General features: G+C 46.7%; 1 non-coding gene across 1 annotated transcript; it reads left to right on the top strand.

The window, feature by feature from the left end:
* Positions 1-11,176: 11,176 nt before the first annotated feature.
* trnaw-cca (transfer RNA tryptophan (anticodon CCA)) lies at positions 11,177-11,248 on the top strand. The gene has a single exon. It is a non-coding gene; the product is annotated as a tRNA-Trp (tRNA).
* Positions 11,249-18,168: the final 6,920 nt, after the last annotated feature.

The raw sequence follows: 18,168 nt of genomic DNA, 5'->3' as shown, positions 1-18,168 counted from the left end.
ACCACATGGGAACTGACACTTTTTAATGCCATTGGATTGCTTGGACAGAACATTGGCTTGTGAAAGTGGCAATATAGATGTCTCGGACAATGTGCCAGTGTATTTAGATGGTAAAGTCAAGAGTGGTGGAATGGATGCACAGCACTAGTACATGATCCCATTCCTGTTAAGGGATAGCAAATTTGTTGAGTACATCACAAGAGTTCAGGGCCATCTGGGATATCAACTCGGGTACGGCCAGTAATCTGGAAATACTGGAGGAGGCCATTAAGGCATATTTATGAGGCCTGCTTATTTTTTATTCAACGACTAGAAGGATGCAGAGGAAGGAGCAACAACAGATGTTGGAGACCCGTCTGCAGATAGTGAGGAAGTATAATATAATAGGCCTTCACTGGTCAAGCTGCAGCTCTCTGGGCTGCTCCCAACTCATTGCACACACTGGGAAAAAAAAGGTCTGCTTTGCTCAACAAAGATTGTTTGAATTTGGAGATAAGCCACGTAGATATCTGGCTAGAAAGAAAAATGCTTCCCAATCTATTATGTATGTTAGATAGAAGGTTGACACAGTTACCCGTGAGTTAACGAAGATTAATGTTAGATTTCATGAATACCTTGCAGAGTTAAATCAGTCAGAGGGAGATGAACACAGTGCAGCGAGAATGCAGGCCTTCTTTGAGATCCTGCACCTCCCTAGTATAAACGCGGAACAGGTTTCCTGTTGAATGGGACTATGACTATACAGGAGGTGCAGGAAGCAATAAAGCATCTCCAAGGTGGCAAACACTGGGGTCAGATGGATTCCCAAGTGAATTCTATAAGGAATTAATAAATGTGTTTGTGGAGCCACCTCTGAGGATGTATAGCTATTCATTTGCACAGGATTATCTTCCGCCCTCTCTTAGGGAGGCTAATATCTCCCTCATTTTAAAGAAGGAGAAAGAGCCCGAAGAATGTGCTTCATATAGACCCATTTCACTGTTGAATGTAGAATTTAAAATTCTACCCAAGATGCTGGCCCTGAGGTTGGAAAAGGTGTTGTTCTGTACTGTGAAAGAAGAGTGAAGTGCCAGGGACTTGAGTTCGATCCCACCCTCAGGGTGATTGTGTGGAGTTTGCACTTTTCTACCCTCCCCACCCCCTCCCATCTCTGGGTGCTCTGGTTTCCTCCCAAGGTGTGCAGCTCAGAGTGAATTGGGCGTTCTAAGTTCAGGGATTAGCTGTGGAGTTTATTGGGTGGGATGCTCGAACAGAGATCAGTGTGGATTGTTGGGCCAAAGGGCCTGTTTCCACAGTGTAGGGGGTTTGATGATTCTGCAGCCTGGCTTCCAGTTGCATCTCATTGAGCCGAAGGTCCTCCAGCATGTGTTTTCCCTAGTTTCCAGCAGCCAGAACCTCCCACCTTCTGCAAATCGAAAGACAAATCCCACCCTGCCCTCTCCAATATGTGCTATGTAACTGCTTATTCAGTTTTAGTGGCCCAGCAGAGGCTGGTAGCCAAGTTCAGAACACATGAGGATGGCCTCAAACAGGACCTTGGGTTCATGTCACATGACAGGTAACCCCACTTCACTGTCACGCTCTCTCACACCCACTCAAAGCATACACTCACACACGCTCACATTCACACAGATCACTCTCTCAGACACACACACAAATACACCCTCTCACAGGCTGATACTCTATCACTCACACACTTTATCAAGCTCGCGCACACACACACACACATACTCTCATGCATGCACACTTACATATAAGGCTTTTGTGTGATTTTGAATTTGCAGAATTATATTTGCAGATACATTGTGCGCTTTTTGAGCAAAATACAATCTACAGGCAGTCAATCCATGTGAGATTTTATAAATTCCTACTTTGGAAATAGAACCAGTCTCACTCAAGATTGGGATACAGACCTTAAGTTGTCTCGAGAATGTGTCTTCAAACAAGTTCTGGGATTTACATATTAAGGAACCAAAACCTGCAACCCATTCTAAAAGATGAAAGACTTCACAACAATCTAAGGTTGTTCAATATATCATTTCTGTTGCATGTAACTGCGATCTTTTGCAATAAATTCTCCTATGATCCTGCGCCACAAACACCTGATGAAGGAGCAGTGTTCCGAAAGTTAGTGCTTCCAAATAAACATGTTGGACTAAACCTGGAGTTGTATGATTTTTAACTTTGTTTCTCATGAATACATCCCACACCTGCCGGTGCTGCCAGTAAACGTTACAATGTCGATGAAATGATGCAATACCTGCAGAGATGAAAAATTTACAATTTCTAACGATATTAGCTACTCATTCACTGCTCCTTCTGATACATGACATTGGAAACTTAGTGCAAGAGGTTGAAAGGAATGAGCAGCTTTAAAACAAAACCTATTGGATCTCATAGCTTTCATTAACAGTCTGAGACTGGGGTTAAGTTCAAGTAACCTTTATTGCCACCCAACTTTGTTACAGCTTCAGATCTCCCCAGCAAAAAAAAGTGTATGAAAAGAAGCTTTTTTTTTTAAACATCTCAAAGCTCACACACTCCTCCCAACTCCACTTACTTTACTGTTGGTCAGCGCTGAGTTGTCCCTTTATAATTGGATCCTTGGTACAGCCTTATGCTAAAGGAAGTATTGCCTCACTCAGCAATTTCAACCCACACACTGTATTCATTGAAGTTACCCCCACTCATTTGCCATGGGGGGGCGGGGGGGGGGGCAGTCAAGAGTCAACCATGCTGCTGTGGGTCTGGAGTCAGATGTCGGTCAGACCGGATAAAGGATGCAGTTGAGATGACTGAGCGAATCCTTTCCCACAATGGCAGTTTCCTTTCCTAAAAGGGACATGAGTGAATTAGATGGCAGTTTCTCCCCCCAAAAATGGTTTCATTATTAGATTCAGAACTCCAAATTTCTGACCGAATTCCAATCCCACAATCTGCCTCGGCGGGATTCAAACCCTGGGAATCCCCGGAACTGGGTTGATAGTCCAGTCGATAATGGCACTCGGCCATTGCTCCTTCAATCCCCCTGCAATGGCACATGAACTCAATAGACAATAGGTGCAGGAGTAGGCCACTCTGCCCTTCGAGCCTGCACCATCATTCGTTATGATCACGGCTGATCGTCCTCAATCAGTATCCTGTTCCTGCCTTATCTCCTTAACCCTTGATTCCACGATCCTTGAGAGCTCTATCCAACTCTTTCTTGAACAAATCCAGAGACTGGGCCTCCAATGCCTTTTGTGGCACAGCATTCTACACACCCATCACTCTCTGGGTGAAGAAGTTTCTCCTCATCTCTGTCCTAAATGGCCTACCCCTTTTTTTTAAGCTGTGTCCTCTGGTTCGGGACTCACCCATCAGCGGAAACATGTTTCCTGCCTCCAGAGTATCCAATCCTTTAATAATCTTATACGTCTCAATCAGATCCCCTCTCAGTCTTCTAAACTCAAGGATATACAAGCCCAGTCGCTCCAATCTTTCAACATAAGATAGTCCTGCCATTCAAGGAATTGACCACGTGAACCTGCGCTGCACTCCCTCAATAGGCAGAATATCTTTCCTCAAATTTGGAGACCAGAACTGCACACAATATTCCAGGTGCGGTCTCACCAGTGTCCTGTACAGCTGCAGAAGAAACTCTTTGCTTCTATACTCAATCCCTCTTGTTATGAAGGCCAGCATGCTATTAGCTTTCTTCACTACCTGCTGTACCTGCATGCTTGCCTTCATTGACTGGTGTACAAGAACACCCAGATTTCTTTATACTACCCCTTTACCTAACTTGACTCCATTTAGGTAGTAATCTGCCTTCCTGTTCTTGCCACCAAAGTGAATAACCATACATTAAACTGCATCTGCCATGCATCTGTCCACTCACCTAACCTGTCCAGGTCACCCTGTAATCTCCTAACATCCTCCTCACATTTCACCCTGCCACCCAGCTTTGTATCATCAGCAAATTTGCTAATGTGACTATTAATACCATCTTCTATATCATTAATATATATTGTAAAAAGCTGCGGACCCAGCACTGATCCCTGCAGTAGTCCACTGGTCACCGCCTGCCGTTCTGTAAAGGAGCCATTTATCACTAGTCTTTGTTTCCTGTCAGCCAACCAATTTTCAATCCAAGTCAGTACTTTGCCCCCAATACCATGCGCCCTAATTTTGCTCACTAACCTCCTTTGTGGGACTTTATCAAAGGCTTTCTGAAAGTCCAGGTACACTACATCCACTGGATCTCCCTTGCCCATCTTCAGAGTTACATCCTCAAAAAATTCCAGAACTCGCTGGTGGCTCCGCAGGTGGGAGGAGCGGGTGAAGCCCTTTCCACACTGAGAGCAGATGAACGCCCTCTCCATGATATGAACCCTTTGGTAGATTACAGTGTAGATGTCCGAGTGAACCCCTTCCCGCACACAGAGCATGTGAACGGCCTCTCCCTGGTGTGGATCGGCTGGTGCCTCCACAAGTTGCCCACATGACTGAAGCTCTTCTCGCACTTAGGGCAGGTGAATGGCGCCTCTCCGCTGTGGACCGGCTGGTGGGTCAGCAGGGTGTAAGAATCGACAAATCCCTTCCTGTACTCAGAGCAGGTGAACGGCCTCTCCCCCAGGTGAACCCGCTGGTGTTTCAGGACGTGGGATGCATCGATTAATCGCTGCCCACACAGAGAGCAGGTGAACGGCCTCTCCCTGGTGTGAACTCGCTGGTGTGTCTGCAGGCTGCACAGCCAACTGAATCCCTTCCCACAGACTGAGCAGGAGAACAGCGTCTCCCCAGTGAGAACGCGTCTGTGGGGCGTCTGTGGGTGTCTAGCCCCAATGGGGAAGGGAACCCTTTCCCAAAGTCCCAACATTTCCATGGTTTCCCCATGAGGGGAGCATTCTTTGTGTCGCGCTGGGTTTGAAATTCAAAACAGAATGGATACATAGTCTCTCCCCACTGGGAGGGGTGAGATTTTGATCCCCCAAGCTGAGTAAATTGCTTGACGCATTTTTCACAGACAGCGTACTGAATCTCCCTCACTCGGGTGTCTCAGTATTATTCCTGCCATACGAGTGTTCAAAATCTCTCACACAGACAAAAGCAAACATTTCTTCTTGAATTGAATGGGTGCTGATATTCAAGCCCCAATGATTCAAGTGGCTCTGTCAGAAGATGACGTATCATTTGTTTTCAGATTTCTTTCTGCATGTCTTCCTCCAAAACAAATCACAAATTGAGTGATCACTGTCAGTACTGTTAAATGAACATAACATCGGTGGCAATTCCTGTATATTGCCAGATGAGTGCTGACCATATACTATGCAGGACGTAGAAAACCCTCATGCAACAAGATAGCCTTCAGTATGTTTGGAGGAAAACTTAATTTAGATTGCAATAACCTGGAACAAGCTGTCGACAAAGGTGCTGGAAATGGAGCTGAATCACGAATATGATAATGAAATGTCAAGACTGCTTGGGAATAGAAAGCCAGTGAAGTTACTGAATGACTTCCTGCTGTCCTAGTAAATACAAAAGAGACAAGAGATATAGAACGTAACTCTATTTCTGCATTAGAAGGTGAAAAATCATAGCCACAAAGTTTTTATAACAGCCAACAATATCAGATATACACCATATGAAGCAACAGATGTCTACATTTGAAATCAATGTGCCAATCGCTTAAATACTGCTCAGTTCCATGAGAAACGACCCTTATAATTTTGAACATGAGGAAAGAAGTAAACCTTTTCCAGGGTACAAACTCTATACGTGCCAAACTGAGGGAATACACAAGGAAAATGTTTTTGAGAGGGACAGAGAGCATCTGAGCACCTTTGGAGAGCCTGCTCAATCCACGGAGTCACTCCAATTGCTACAAGTGAACAGACTCCACCCAACACAACCCCCCACCCACGCCCCTCTCTCTCCCCCTCCCAGGATGAGGAATGGAAAGGGGGAGACGTTGCTATGCTCCCAGATGTTGCCCAGAGGGAGGGAGTTTCACTCTGAAATTGACAGGGCTACCTCCACGTTGAGACGTCCACAATGGGGGAGGGAGGGCACATTGGGAGGGGAGGACACTTTGCAAACTCCTTTCGCTCTCCTCCACGTCAATGCAGTTTGAGTTCAAGCAAAGCACAGGGTTTAATTTTAGCTTTACACTCTCAGAAAACCCCCACCTCTGTGAATCCAACACTTTACTCCCCCCTCCACTCCATGGAAATATCAATTTGAGAGATTCCAGAGTTGGAGTTGCTACCATACCTGCTGTCGGGGGTTTAGTAGAAGCTGTTTATTTTAATGAACCATTTCAATTCAACTTCATCCTTGCCATTCAAATACTAATTTTACACAGAGGGTGGTTGATGTGTGGAATGAACCTCCTCAGGAAGCGGTGGATGCGGGTACAATAAAAAGACATTTGTTTTAGGACATGAATAGGAAAGGTTTGGAGGGATACAGGCCAACAGCAGACAGGAGAGACTGATTTAGTTTGGGATTATGGTTGGCATGGACTGGTTGGACCAAAGGTCCATGATCATGCTGTATGATTCGATGGTAAGTTCATAGTTCCTTGAAAGGGGAGTCGCACATAGACAGAATAGTGAAGAAGGTGTTTGATATGCCTGCCTTTATTGGTCAGTGCACTGAGTGCAGGAGTCGGGAGGTCATGTTGCGACTGTAGAAGACATTGGTTAGGCCACGTTTGGAGTATTGCATGCAATTCTGATACCAGCGATCCCACCCTGACACACCATAAACCAGAGATAGCGACTGAAATTGACTCTGATACAAAATCAAATCATTAAATCGCTGCAGTGCAGAAAGAGGCCATTTGACTAATTGAATGCATTGGGTATAGGAGTTGGGAGGTCATGTTGTAGCTGTACAGGACATTGGTTCACCCACTTTTCGATTCTTGCATTCGATTCTGGTCTCCCTACTGTAGGATAGGAAAGATGTCGTGAAACTTGAAAGTGTGCAGAAAAGATTGATAAGGATGTCGCCAGGAATAGAGGGTTTGTGGTATAAGGAGAGCCTGAATAGGATGGGGCTGCTTCCCTGGAGTGTCAGAGGCTGAGGGGTGATCTTATGGACATTTATAATCATGAGGGGCATGGATAGGGTAAAAAGGCTAGAGGAAGTGGTGGAGGCTGGTACAATTACAACATTTAAAAGGCATCTGGATGGGTGTGTGAATAGGAAAGGTTTGGAGGGATATGGGCCAAATGCTAGCAAATGGGACACTAGATTTATATAGGACATCTTGTCAGCATGGATGTGTTGGATCAAAAAGTCTATTTCCGTGCTGTATATCTCTATGTCTATTTGATATCGGTCGATTCATGAAAGACGCATCTTTCATGAATCGACCGTGCCTGCCTCTACCACCTCTGCTGGCAACGCGTTCCAAACGCCCACCACCCTCTGTGTGAAGTAAAACGCGTTTTCGCTTTGAGTAAGTGCTGCCCCTGCCGCGTTCATTGTAGCGGGAGCTCTGCCCCATCCCTGATTCAGGCAGTCGGATCTCGTTGAATGAAGCTGCTTTTTGAGAGTATTGACTGGCCGTTTTTGCACAAGGCAGTATAAGAAACAAGGGGTCGTCCGGGATTTGAACCCGGGATCTCTCGCATGCCCACGCACCAAAAGGCCCGAAGCAAGAATCATACCCCTAGACCAACGAGTCACAGGCCCCAGGCATCTTACATTTTTTGAGCAATGTGCCAATCCCGTAAATGCTGCTCAGTTCCTTGTGAATTTAACCTTTTAGTTGTGAACATGAGGAAAGGAGCAATCCTTTTCTAGGGTGCAAACTGTATACATGCCAAACTGAGGGAATACACAAGGAAAATAGCTTTAAGAGAGATGGAAAGTATTTGAGCACCTTTGGAGTGTCTGCTCCCTCCCTGGATTCACTCCACTTGCGACAAGTGAACAATGTTTCACCCACCCCTACATCCCCTTTCCCCTGGCTGCTGGAGGATGGTATATGGAAAGGGGGAGACATTGCTTGGCTCCCAGATGTTGCCCAGAGGGAAGGGGTTTCACTCTGAAACTGACAGGGCTGCATCCGCATTGTGACGTCAACAATGGAGGGCGGGCCGGACAGCTGTCCTGCAGTTGAGGCACGTGTGGAGGGGAGGACACTTTGCAAATCCCACTCTCCTCCAAGTCAATGCAGTTTGAGTCCAAGCAAAGCAAGGGGTTTAAATATACTTTAGAAAACCTGCTTTGTGCCGTGGGAAAACTCCGGCCGCGGGAAATGCAGTATTACAGATTCATAGTAACCTTCCTACCCTCCAACCTCCAACCCTGGCAACATCCTTGTAAATATTTTCTGCACCTTTTCTAGTTTCACAACATCTTTCCGATAGGAAGCAGACCAAAATTACATGCAATATTCCAAACGTGGTCTGACCACTGTTCTGTACAGTGGCAACATGAGCTCCCAACATCTATCCTCGATGCTCTGACCAACAAAGGAAAGCACACCAAACGCCTTCTTTACTATCCAATCTGCCTGCGTCTCTACTTTTAAGGAACTATCAACCTGAACTCCAAGGTCTCTTTGTTCAGCAACACTTCCAAGGAACTTACAATTAAGTGTAAAAAGTCCTGCTCTGATTTGTTTTTCCAAAATGCAGCACCTCATATTTATCTACATTAACCTCCAACTGCCATTCCTCAGCCCATTGGCCCATCTGCACAAGGTCCCCTTGTGATCTGAGGTAACCTTCTTTACTGTCCACTTCGCCTCAAATTTTGGTGTCATCTACAAACTTGCTAACTATACCTCCTCCGTTTACATACAAATCATTTATGTAAATGACAAAAAGTAGCGGACCCAGCATCAATCCTTGTGACACACCATTGGTCACAGGCCTTCAGTCTGAAAAGCAACCCTCCATCACCACCCTCTGTCTTCTGCCTTCTAGCCAGTTCTGTATCCAAATGGCTAGTTGTCCCTGCATGCCATGTGATTAAACCTTGCTCACCAGTTTCCCATGAGGAACCTTGATGAACGCCTTCCTGAAGTCCAGAGAGATCAAGTCCATCGCTCTGCCCTCATCAATCCACTTTGTTACTTCTTCAAAAAACTCAATCATGTTCATGAGACATGATTTCCCAAGCATAAAGCCATGCTGACTATCCCTAATCAATTCTTGCCTTTCCAAATACATGTAAATCCTGTCTCTTAGGATTCTCTCCAAAAACTTGCCCATCACGGATGTCAGGTTCACTGGTCTATAGTTTCCTGGCTTTTCCTTACCACCTTTCTTAAATAGTGGCAACACGTTAGCCACCCTCTAGCCTTCCGGCCCCTCACCTGTGACTATTAATGATACAAATATCTCAGTAAGAGGCCCAGCAATCACTTCCCCAGTTTCCCATAGAGTTCTAGGGTACTCCTGATCAGGTCCTTGGGATTTATCCACTTTTATGCATATCAAGATATCCAGCAATTTCTCATCTGTAATATGGGCATTTTTTCAACATGTCACCATCGACTTTCTCACATTCTATATCTTGCATGCCCTTCTCCACAGTAAACACTGATGCACAATATCCGTTCAGTATCCCGCACCCCCCCGCCCCATCTACTGCAGCTCCACATAAAGACCGCCTTGCTGATCTTTGAGGGGCCGTATTCTCTCCCTTTTTATCCTTTTGTCCTTAATGTATTTATAAAATCCCTTTGGATTATCCATAACTCTATTTGCCAAGGCTATCTCATGTCCCCTTTTTGCCCTCATGATATCCCTCTTAAGTATGCTCATACTGCCTTTATACTCTAAGGATTCACTCGATCTCTCTGCCAATACCTGATATGTGCATCCTTCTTTATCTTAACCAATATCTCATTTTCTCTAGTCATCCAGCATTCCCCAACCTACCAGCCTTTCCTTTCACCCTAACAGGAATATAGTCTACATCAGACAATCACCTGATGAAGGACCATCGCTCCAAAAGCTTGTGTGCTTCCAAGTAAATCTGTTGGACTATAACCTGGTGTTGTGTGATTTTTAACTTTGTACACCCCAGTCCAACACCAGCATCTCCGAATCAGGAATATAATGTGTCTGGACTCTTGTTATCTCATATTTGAAGGCTTCCCATTTTCCAGCAGTCCTTTAACCTGCGAACATCTGCCCCCAATCAGCTTTTGAAAGATCTTGCCTAATACCTGAGTCTTCCTCCAATTTTGAACTTCAACTTTTAGATCTGATATATTATTTTCAATCACTATTCTAATGTTCATAGAATTATAGTTGCTGGCCCTTAGGTTTTGCACCCTCGCCAGTATGTACATCCATATTGTGAATTAGAAAATGTCCTTGGACACACTTAACAAATTCCTATATTTGGCAGACAGGTAAATGGGCAGGAGTTATACCTTGGGTCCACTCTTTCTTCATTCCCATCAACCCTAACCCCATTCCCACCCCAATAGTCCAACGGCACTTTCCCCTGTAACTGCCGAATGTGTGACACCAGCCCATTTACTTGCTCCCTCCTCACTATCCAAGGGCCCAAACTTGCCTTCCAGGTGAAGCAGCACTTTACCTGCACTTCCCACAACCCAGTCTACTGCATTTGCTGCTCATAATGTGGTCTCATCTACATTGGGGAAAACGAAGCATAAACTGGGTGACTGCTGCACAAAACATCTACGTTCTGCCTGCAAAAAAGACCCCGAGCTTCCAGTTGCCTGCCAATTCCACACCCCACCCTGTTCCCTGGCCAACATCTCTGTCTCAGGTTTGCTGTAGTGTTCCAGCGAAGCTCAGCACCAGCAGAACGAAGAGCACCGAATATTACACTTGGGGACCATACATCCATCTGGTCCCAATATCGAATTCAATAATTCTAGGGCCTGAAACCCATAGTATCCTCCTCCCTTCCACACACACTATCTCCTGCATATAAACCAACGTTTTCCCAATCACCATCAGTTCAGTGGAAGGGTCACCGGCAACTCCTGTTTTTTGTTTCTGATACACAGCATCCACAGTTCTTTCTCCTTTTTATTGAGGTAGAGTTGGAAATTGTTTCGAGAGACAGAAGGAGAGGAGGGAGAGACAGAACAGACATGAACTGTTGATCTCCCTTGTTTCTCATAACGTTAAATCATTGCAGTGCGATCACTTCCCTTAAGCATGAATAGAGGGCACAGGGCATGCGTGAGCTTGTGGCGCAACGGTAGCGCGTCTGACTCCAGATCAGAAGGTTGCGTGTTCAAGTCATGTCAGGCTCACTAACGTCAACTTCTTACATTTCAAATCAATAAAGGAGTACGTTTGCTCCGAATATCTGTTGAGCCAAATCTTATTTGCGGAAACGTTCAATCACTCTCGTCTGACGGCCTCTCTCCACATTAACGGTGAGCCTAAACTTTATAAACGGTGTCAGTAAAATCCAGTGGCGGACACTGATTTGGTTCAATCGATTTTTTTGCCAAGCGTAATTCACCGAGAGGATGCTGCTGTGTGAAACAGCGTGGGGAATTACTGCAGGGCCTCCTGCGCTTGGAACACACCGCAACTGATGTGTTTCACCTTCACCAGTTTATTCCTATCTCGGAGAAGAGAGGTTTGATGATTCGGATCATAGCAGCCAGACAGAGGACAGGAGAAGAGCACTCAGCCCTTCACAAGCTTGTCACCACAGCTGGGTCATCGTGGCCCGTGTATCAGTATGGGGTAGTGAGCTGCATCTACTGACTGGAAGCACAGCAAATTGGAGTGCTGGTGGGACTGTCACACAGGAGAAAACGGCTTCGACCTATCAACTGGAGTGGCTCGCAATGCGCAACTCCGCTCACCTCAACTGAATAACTGTAAACAAATTACTCAGTGATTCAAAGGAATACTCGGTTTTGAATCTGCATTGTGTCATGTACCTTCGAGAATGATGTCAAAACACCTTCCTTGCTGTGATGGAGTATCCTTTTGGGCAGAATATACCCGTTGTCAAATTTCCTACGTTCTGTTGGTCCAACTCCGATTTCACTCAGAATCACGAAATGTGTGACAGCGCAGACTGAGGCTACGCAGCCCACCTTAGCTCTGCGGGTTCAACACAATATGTAAATAAGTGTCTCATTCTGTCGCCTTCTCCCTGTAAATTCGGTGGGGCATGTTACATTGAACATGCCCCACCGAATTCCCTTTTGTGTCCATTGAATCTGCCACTTGTACGAAAGCGTTCTTCCTAATGTCACTTTTGGTTCTTTTCCTCATGACTTTAAAACTCTGCCGAATCGTTGCCGATCCTTTCAGGCGTGGGAGCATTTTGACTACATTACTTTCTCTGTCGAGACTTCGCATGACTTGGAAAGCTTCAATCGGGCCAGATTTCAAACTTCTGTTCTCCGAAGAGAGTTGTCCCAAATTTCCAATCAACCCTCATCGCTGACAGCCCTCAAACACCGCACCACTCACGTCAACCTATTCAACGGTATCGCCAATCATTTCACTTCGCTGCTTTCTGTCCCATTGGTACGCCAGGGAGCCCAAACTCGTTTAACGAAGGTGCTTTTTGAGAAAATTGAACAGGCACGTTTGCACAAGTCATGAAACGCGGGCTCGTCCGGGATTTGAACCCGGGATTTCTCGCACATCCGCGTCGTCGAAGACCCAAAGCGAGAATCATACCCCTAGACCAACGAGCCACAAACATAGAGCGCCTGCGCGCCCGCTCTACCTCTTGAACCAGCTGAGTCTTGCTCAGAGTGAAGAATAGTTGACATTGAACAGGCAGGGGCTGTTTTCTCTGGAACGTCGGAGGCTGAAGGGTGACTTTATGGAAGTTTACAAAATTATGAGGGGCATGGATTGGATAAATAGGCAAAGTCCTTTCCCTGGGGTCGGGGAGTCAAGAACTAGAGGGCATAGATTTAGGGTGAGAGGGGAAAGATATAAGAGAGACCTAAGGGGTACCATTTTCACGCAGAGGGTGGTGCGTGTATGGAATGAGCTGCCAGAGAAAGTGGCGGAGGCTGGTACAATTGCAACATTTAAGAGGCGTTTGGATGGATATATGAATAGGAAGGGTTTGGAGGTATATTGGCTGGGTGCTGGCAGGTGGGACTAGATTGGGGTGGGATATCTGATCGACATGGACGGGTTGGACCGAAGGGTCTGTTTCCATGCTGTACATCTCTATGACTCTATGAACAGCTGCTTCTCATTCTGTCTCTCTGCTGCCGTTTGCCCGTCCCCAGGAACCGGGCCCTCTCTACTGGCAGAAAATTAAACTGCTTTCTTTCTAAACTTTTCTCTGACACCGGAGTGACCAGTGACAAGCATTGCCCTCCTCAACATAGGGTACAGAGAACAGGAGAAGACCCCGCTGACCTCCACGAGTGTGTCATCTCAACTGTGCACATTGGGCCTGTGCATCAATGTGAAATATTTACGTCGAAGTTTTTTGGGAAGCAGATGAGAAGGCGAGGTGCACAACAGTGCGCCGTTATACGGGAAAGCTGCTGAAGCCGACATTGAGTGAATTGGAAAGAGCTGGCGGGAAAGAGAGCAATGTACACTGGAGACTCTGAGCCAGCTGAAACCTGCTCAGTGAGAAGTACATTCCACATTGCTCCAAGAATTGCCAGCAGCAAAGCGTTTCCAGAACATCTGCTTGTCATTCTGTCCCCGGGATGCGGTTTCTGACATGCGGACCGTCTTGTCATTCACGTCCGAAACGGCGATTTGAACCCGGGATCTCTCTCAGATGACAAGCAACATGAGTTTGACTGGGACAACACTACTATTATAGGACAAGCCAAAACAGAGAACAGCCAGGGAATTCCTAGAGGCGTGGCACTCATCCACAGATTCTATCAACAAGCACATCGACCTGGACCCAATATACCGGCCACTGCAGCGGACAGCTGGAACTGACAACCGGAAGCGGCACAGTGGCACAGTGGTTCGCACTGCTGCCTCACAGTGCCAGAGACCCGGGTTCAATTCCTGCCTCAGGTAACTGACTGTGTGGAGTTTGCACATTCTCCCCGTGTCTGCGTGGGTTTCCTCCGGGTGCTCCGGTTTCCTCCCACAGTCCAAAGATGTGCAGGTGAGGTGAATTGGCCATGCTAAAAAAAACTGCCCGTAGTGTTAGGTGCAGCGGTAAATGTAGGGGAATGGGTCTGGGCGGGTCGGTGTGGACTTGTTGGGCCGAAGGGCCTGTTTCCACACTGTAAGTAATCTAATCTAATACAGATCACTATAAATGCCGGAGGAAACAGCACAGAAGCGCTTCACAGCAGCCTCCCAAGCACTGAGGATGTCACCTAGACAGGGGACGAAACGTCTGCAACACAAATTCCCAGCTCGGCGAACAGAATCACAACAAAGTTTTTGCTTGCAGGAACTGAGTGACATAAACAGGATGCTCTCAAATTTCGGCAGGAATTACACTTCCGTATAAGATTTGCGGAAAGCTTTGGAGCTCGGCTGCCGATTGTCGCAGCTCGCCGAGCTGGGAAGTTGATTTGCAGGCGTTACATCCTCTGTCTAGGTGACATCTTCAGTGCGTTGGAGCCTCCTGTGAAGCGCTGCTGTACTGTGTCTTCTGGAATGTATTTGGTTCTGTTTCTGCTGCTTTTGTTTGACCGTTCTGATTGTTCGCTGCAGTTATAGGCATATGTCAATGTGTTTATTGGTGGAGTCCGTGGATGAGTGCCGTGTTTGATGAATTTCTCTGGCTGACCTCTGTTCAGATGTACTATGACCGTTGTGCTGTCCCAGTCGATTTTATCGTCCTTGTCATCTGTGTTTGTGTGGGTACCAGAGATAGTGTTTAATGGGTAGATGTTGTTCATGGTTACAGATTGCTAGTTGTCTGCCTGTTTGTCCTGTACTGTCGACTTTTCGTGCAGCCTTTGCATGGAATCTTGTAAACTATATTTGTTTTTCACATGATGTGGTTGAGTCTTTTGTTCTGGTGAGTTGTTGTCTGAGCGTGGCTGTCAGTTTATGGGCTGTCATGAATCCGAGTGGTCGGAGATGTCTGGCTATTAGTTCTGTGAGGTTTATTATATAAGGTAAAGTGGTGAGTGTGTTGGGTAGTGGCAGATCCTTGTCTCGTTGTTTGTCTGCTCGGCCCTTGTGGATGAAGTTGCGGGCATATCCGTTCCTGGTGAAGCCTCTGTAGACGTGTTCTTCTTCCTTTCACAGGTCGGCAGTGCTGCATTGTGTCGTCACCCTTTGGAACAGCGTCCTAATGCAGCTTCTCTTGTCTGTGTTTTGATGGTTGTAGTTCAGGGTCTGGTCTGGAGGTGTGGCTTTTCTGTACACTTCTGTAGCACATCCCCCGTTCTGTGTCCTTTCTCCCATAAACCGTCAGCTTCCAGTTTCCTGTCACTTCAACTTCCCACTGTGATACCATGACACCATTTCAGTCTCTGATTTGCTGCAGTGCTCCCAAAAGGCACAGCGCAAGCTGGAAGAGCGGAACCTCATTTTCTCCTGACAGACCGTGCTACCTTCAGGACCCAACGCCGAGTTCAATCATTTTAGAACCTGTCCACCTTCTTCCACGGTCTTTACCCGCCCACTCATTCCATCAGTTCCGAAGACGGATCGTTGGGCTCAATACATTATCTCTCCTTTCTCTCCACAGATGGACTAGACCTGCTGGTTTTGTTCATTTGAAAATGAACAAAATGAGCAGGGAGACAGAATGAGAAGCACTGTTCTGGAAACTCTTTTGCTGCTTGCAATTCTGAGAACAATGGCGAATGTATTTCACACTGAGCAAGTCTCAGCTGGTTCAGGAGGTGCTGGAGCCAGTGGCTCGTTGGTCTTGGGGTATGATTCTCGCATTGGGTCTTCTAACGGGCAGACTTGCGAGAGATCCCGGCTTTCTTGACTTGTGCAAAAATGCCCGATTAAACTTCTCAAAAGGCACCTTCGTTCAACGATGCTGGGCTCCCTGGAGTACGAATGGGGCAGGTAGCGGGGAAGTGAAATGATTGGAGATAGCGTTGAACAGGTTGACGTGAGTGGTCCCGTGTTTGAGGAAGGTCAGCAATGAAGGTAGTTTGGAAAATTGGGACAGCTCTCCTCGGAGAACAGAAGTTTGAAATCCGGCGTGGCAAGTTTTCCAAGGCATGAGGGGACTAGAGATTGGAAATAATGTCGTGAAAGTGTTCCGACGCCTGAAAGGATCGAGAACGATTCGGCAGCGTTTTAAATTCATGAGGAAAAGAAGTAAAAGTGACATTCGGAAGAACGTTTTCGTACAAGGAATGGTTAGGGTCAGTAAATCCCTGTCTGACAGTGACAAAGAGGCAGATTCAATGGACACTAAATTGAATTCGGTGGTCATGTTCGACCAACAGAATGTTCATATTAACACAGCCTCCACACCTCTGCGCAGCAGTATATTACATAACAGCAGTGGAGATCTTTGATATGTGTCTGGAACGTGCATGCCAGATGACTGTCTAAAAGCTGAAGGGTTCTGAGAAAACGCACGGCATACTAAACACAGAGTGACGCAACGAAAGCGTGCGGGCCCCACAACCCAGAGGCCCATAGCTCGAAACCATCCTCTATTGCTATTGCTCAAACTCTCCTTGAGCAGCTTTCCTTTGTCGTGAGTCTCTGTTCTATATCTTGCCTTTGCATCTGCTCCCCAAAACTTCGAGTGTCTGAGTGACATGTATCATACTGACAGACTCGCCAAATTCACGCAGGCGAAGTGACTCGCTTCTGGAGGTCAGAGTGGTCTTCTCCTGTTCTCCGTCGAGTTCCTCTGAGGTGAACTGTAAAACCACTTTGTCAATGAGCTGATAAAGTTGAAACACATGCCTTACGTTTTTGTCCATTCCCTGCAGTAATTCGCCATGCCGGTTCGGACGTGAATGATAAGACGGTCGGCTTGTCAGAAACCGCATTACGACTCAGACACATTCCCTCACGATTAGGACAGATCACCGATTGTGAATAAATTCAGAGAGAGACAAGTGACAGACAGTCGCCGTGGACTCGATGGGCTGAACGGCTTCTATGCGCGAGAATGATGGGACAGAGAGGATGAGGGAGCAAAACTGCTTCATTTTTAACCGTCCCTTCCGTGTTGGACTGCCTGCAGTCCCTCAGCTCAGGGCCGTGGGGATGACTCTCAGTGAGTGAAGGTTTCACTCGGATTCTCTTCATCTGGGACACTTGGGGCTCAGATGTTAACTGCTGCGTGGTCGCAGCAAAGAAAGCGATGCCCACTTTGCAATAGACTTTCCGTAAGATTGCTGGGTGAAGACGATTTCTGAACACCAAGAAGGCTGCACAACAATGTGAATTTACCTGGGCGAAGAGTCCTCGGTGTCCACTTCTTTCTGTCCTGCCAGCACAGCATCTTTCTATCTCTCCGATAACAGACCCTTGCAGAAAGTTCACAATCAAAGTGGTTCATGTTCCCCGCATTAATGTAACTGACATCTCTCACCCCAAGGGTTTCAGAGAGAGAGAGAGAGAGAGCAGAAGAGCGAATGGACTCTACTCGCCCCCCACCCTACACCTCGTCCCACCCCCAGAACAACGTCCAAGTAGAAATAAAATGGTTTAATTATCCACCAGTGGAGGTAGTCCAGTTCCTGGGGATCAGACAAATATCAGCGCCCCTGGGACAGAATGACAAGCAGATGTTCTGGAAACGCTTTGCTGCTTGCAATTCTTGCAGCAACGTGGTATGTACTTCATACTGAGCAAGTTTCAGCTGGCTCAGAGTCTCCGATGTACATTGCTGTGTTTGCCGCCAGCTTAGAGAGAGAACAATAGGAAGGACGTAGGAGTGAATAACGATCTGCGTGAGAGGGTGAATAACTGTTAATGGAGACTGTTAGCGGCTAACAATACGTAGTGTGTCATAGCAGACGAGGTGATAACAAGGAGTCCTTTGTGTGGTAGGGGTCAAGGACATGGGGGAGTTCAGTCCCTAAAGTTATGGAACTCGATGTTGAAGACCGGAGGGCTGTATGGTCTCCAAGTGGAAAATGAGGTGTTGTTCTTTCATCTGGAGCGAGAACACTGCTGCAAGCCTGAGACAGAGATGTTGGCCAGGGAACAGGGTGATGTGTTAAAGTGGCAGGCAACCGCAAGGTCAGGGTCTTTATTTCTGCGGGCAGAACCGGGATGTTCTGCGAAGCAGTCACCCAGTTTATGCTTCATG

This window comes from Chiloscyllium plagiosum, unplaced genomic scaffold (genome assembly GCF_037043375.1).
Source record: "Chiloscyllium plagiosum isolate Xiang-an unplaced genomic scaffold, Cpla_swu_hap1 HiC_scaffold_27, whole genome shotgun sequence".
Taxonomy (NCBI): domain Eukaryota; kingdom Metazoa; phylum Chordata; class Chondrichthyes; order Orectolobiformes; family Hemiscylliidae; genus Chiloscyllium; species Chiloscyllium plagiosum.
This window is presented reverse-complemented; position numbering and strand designations above follow the sequence as displayed.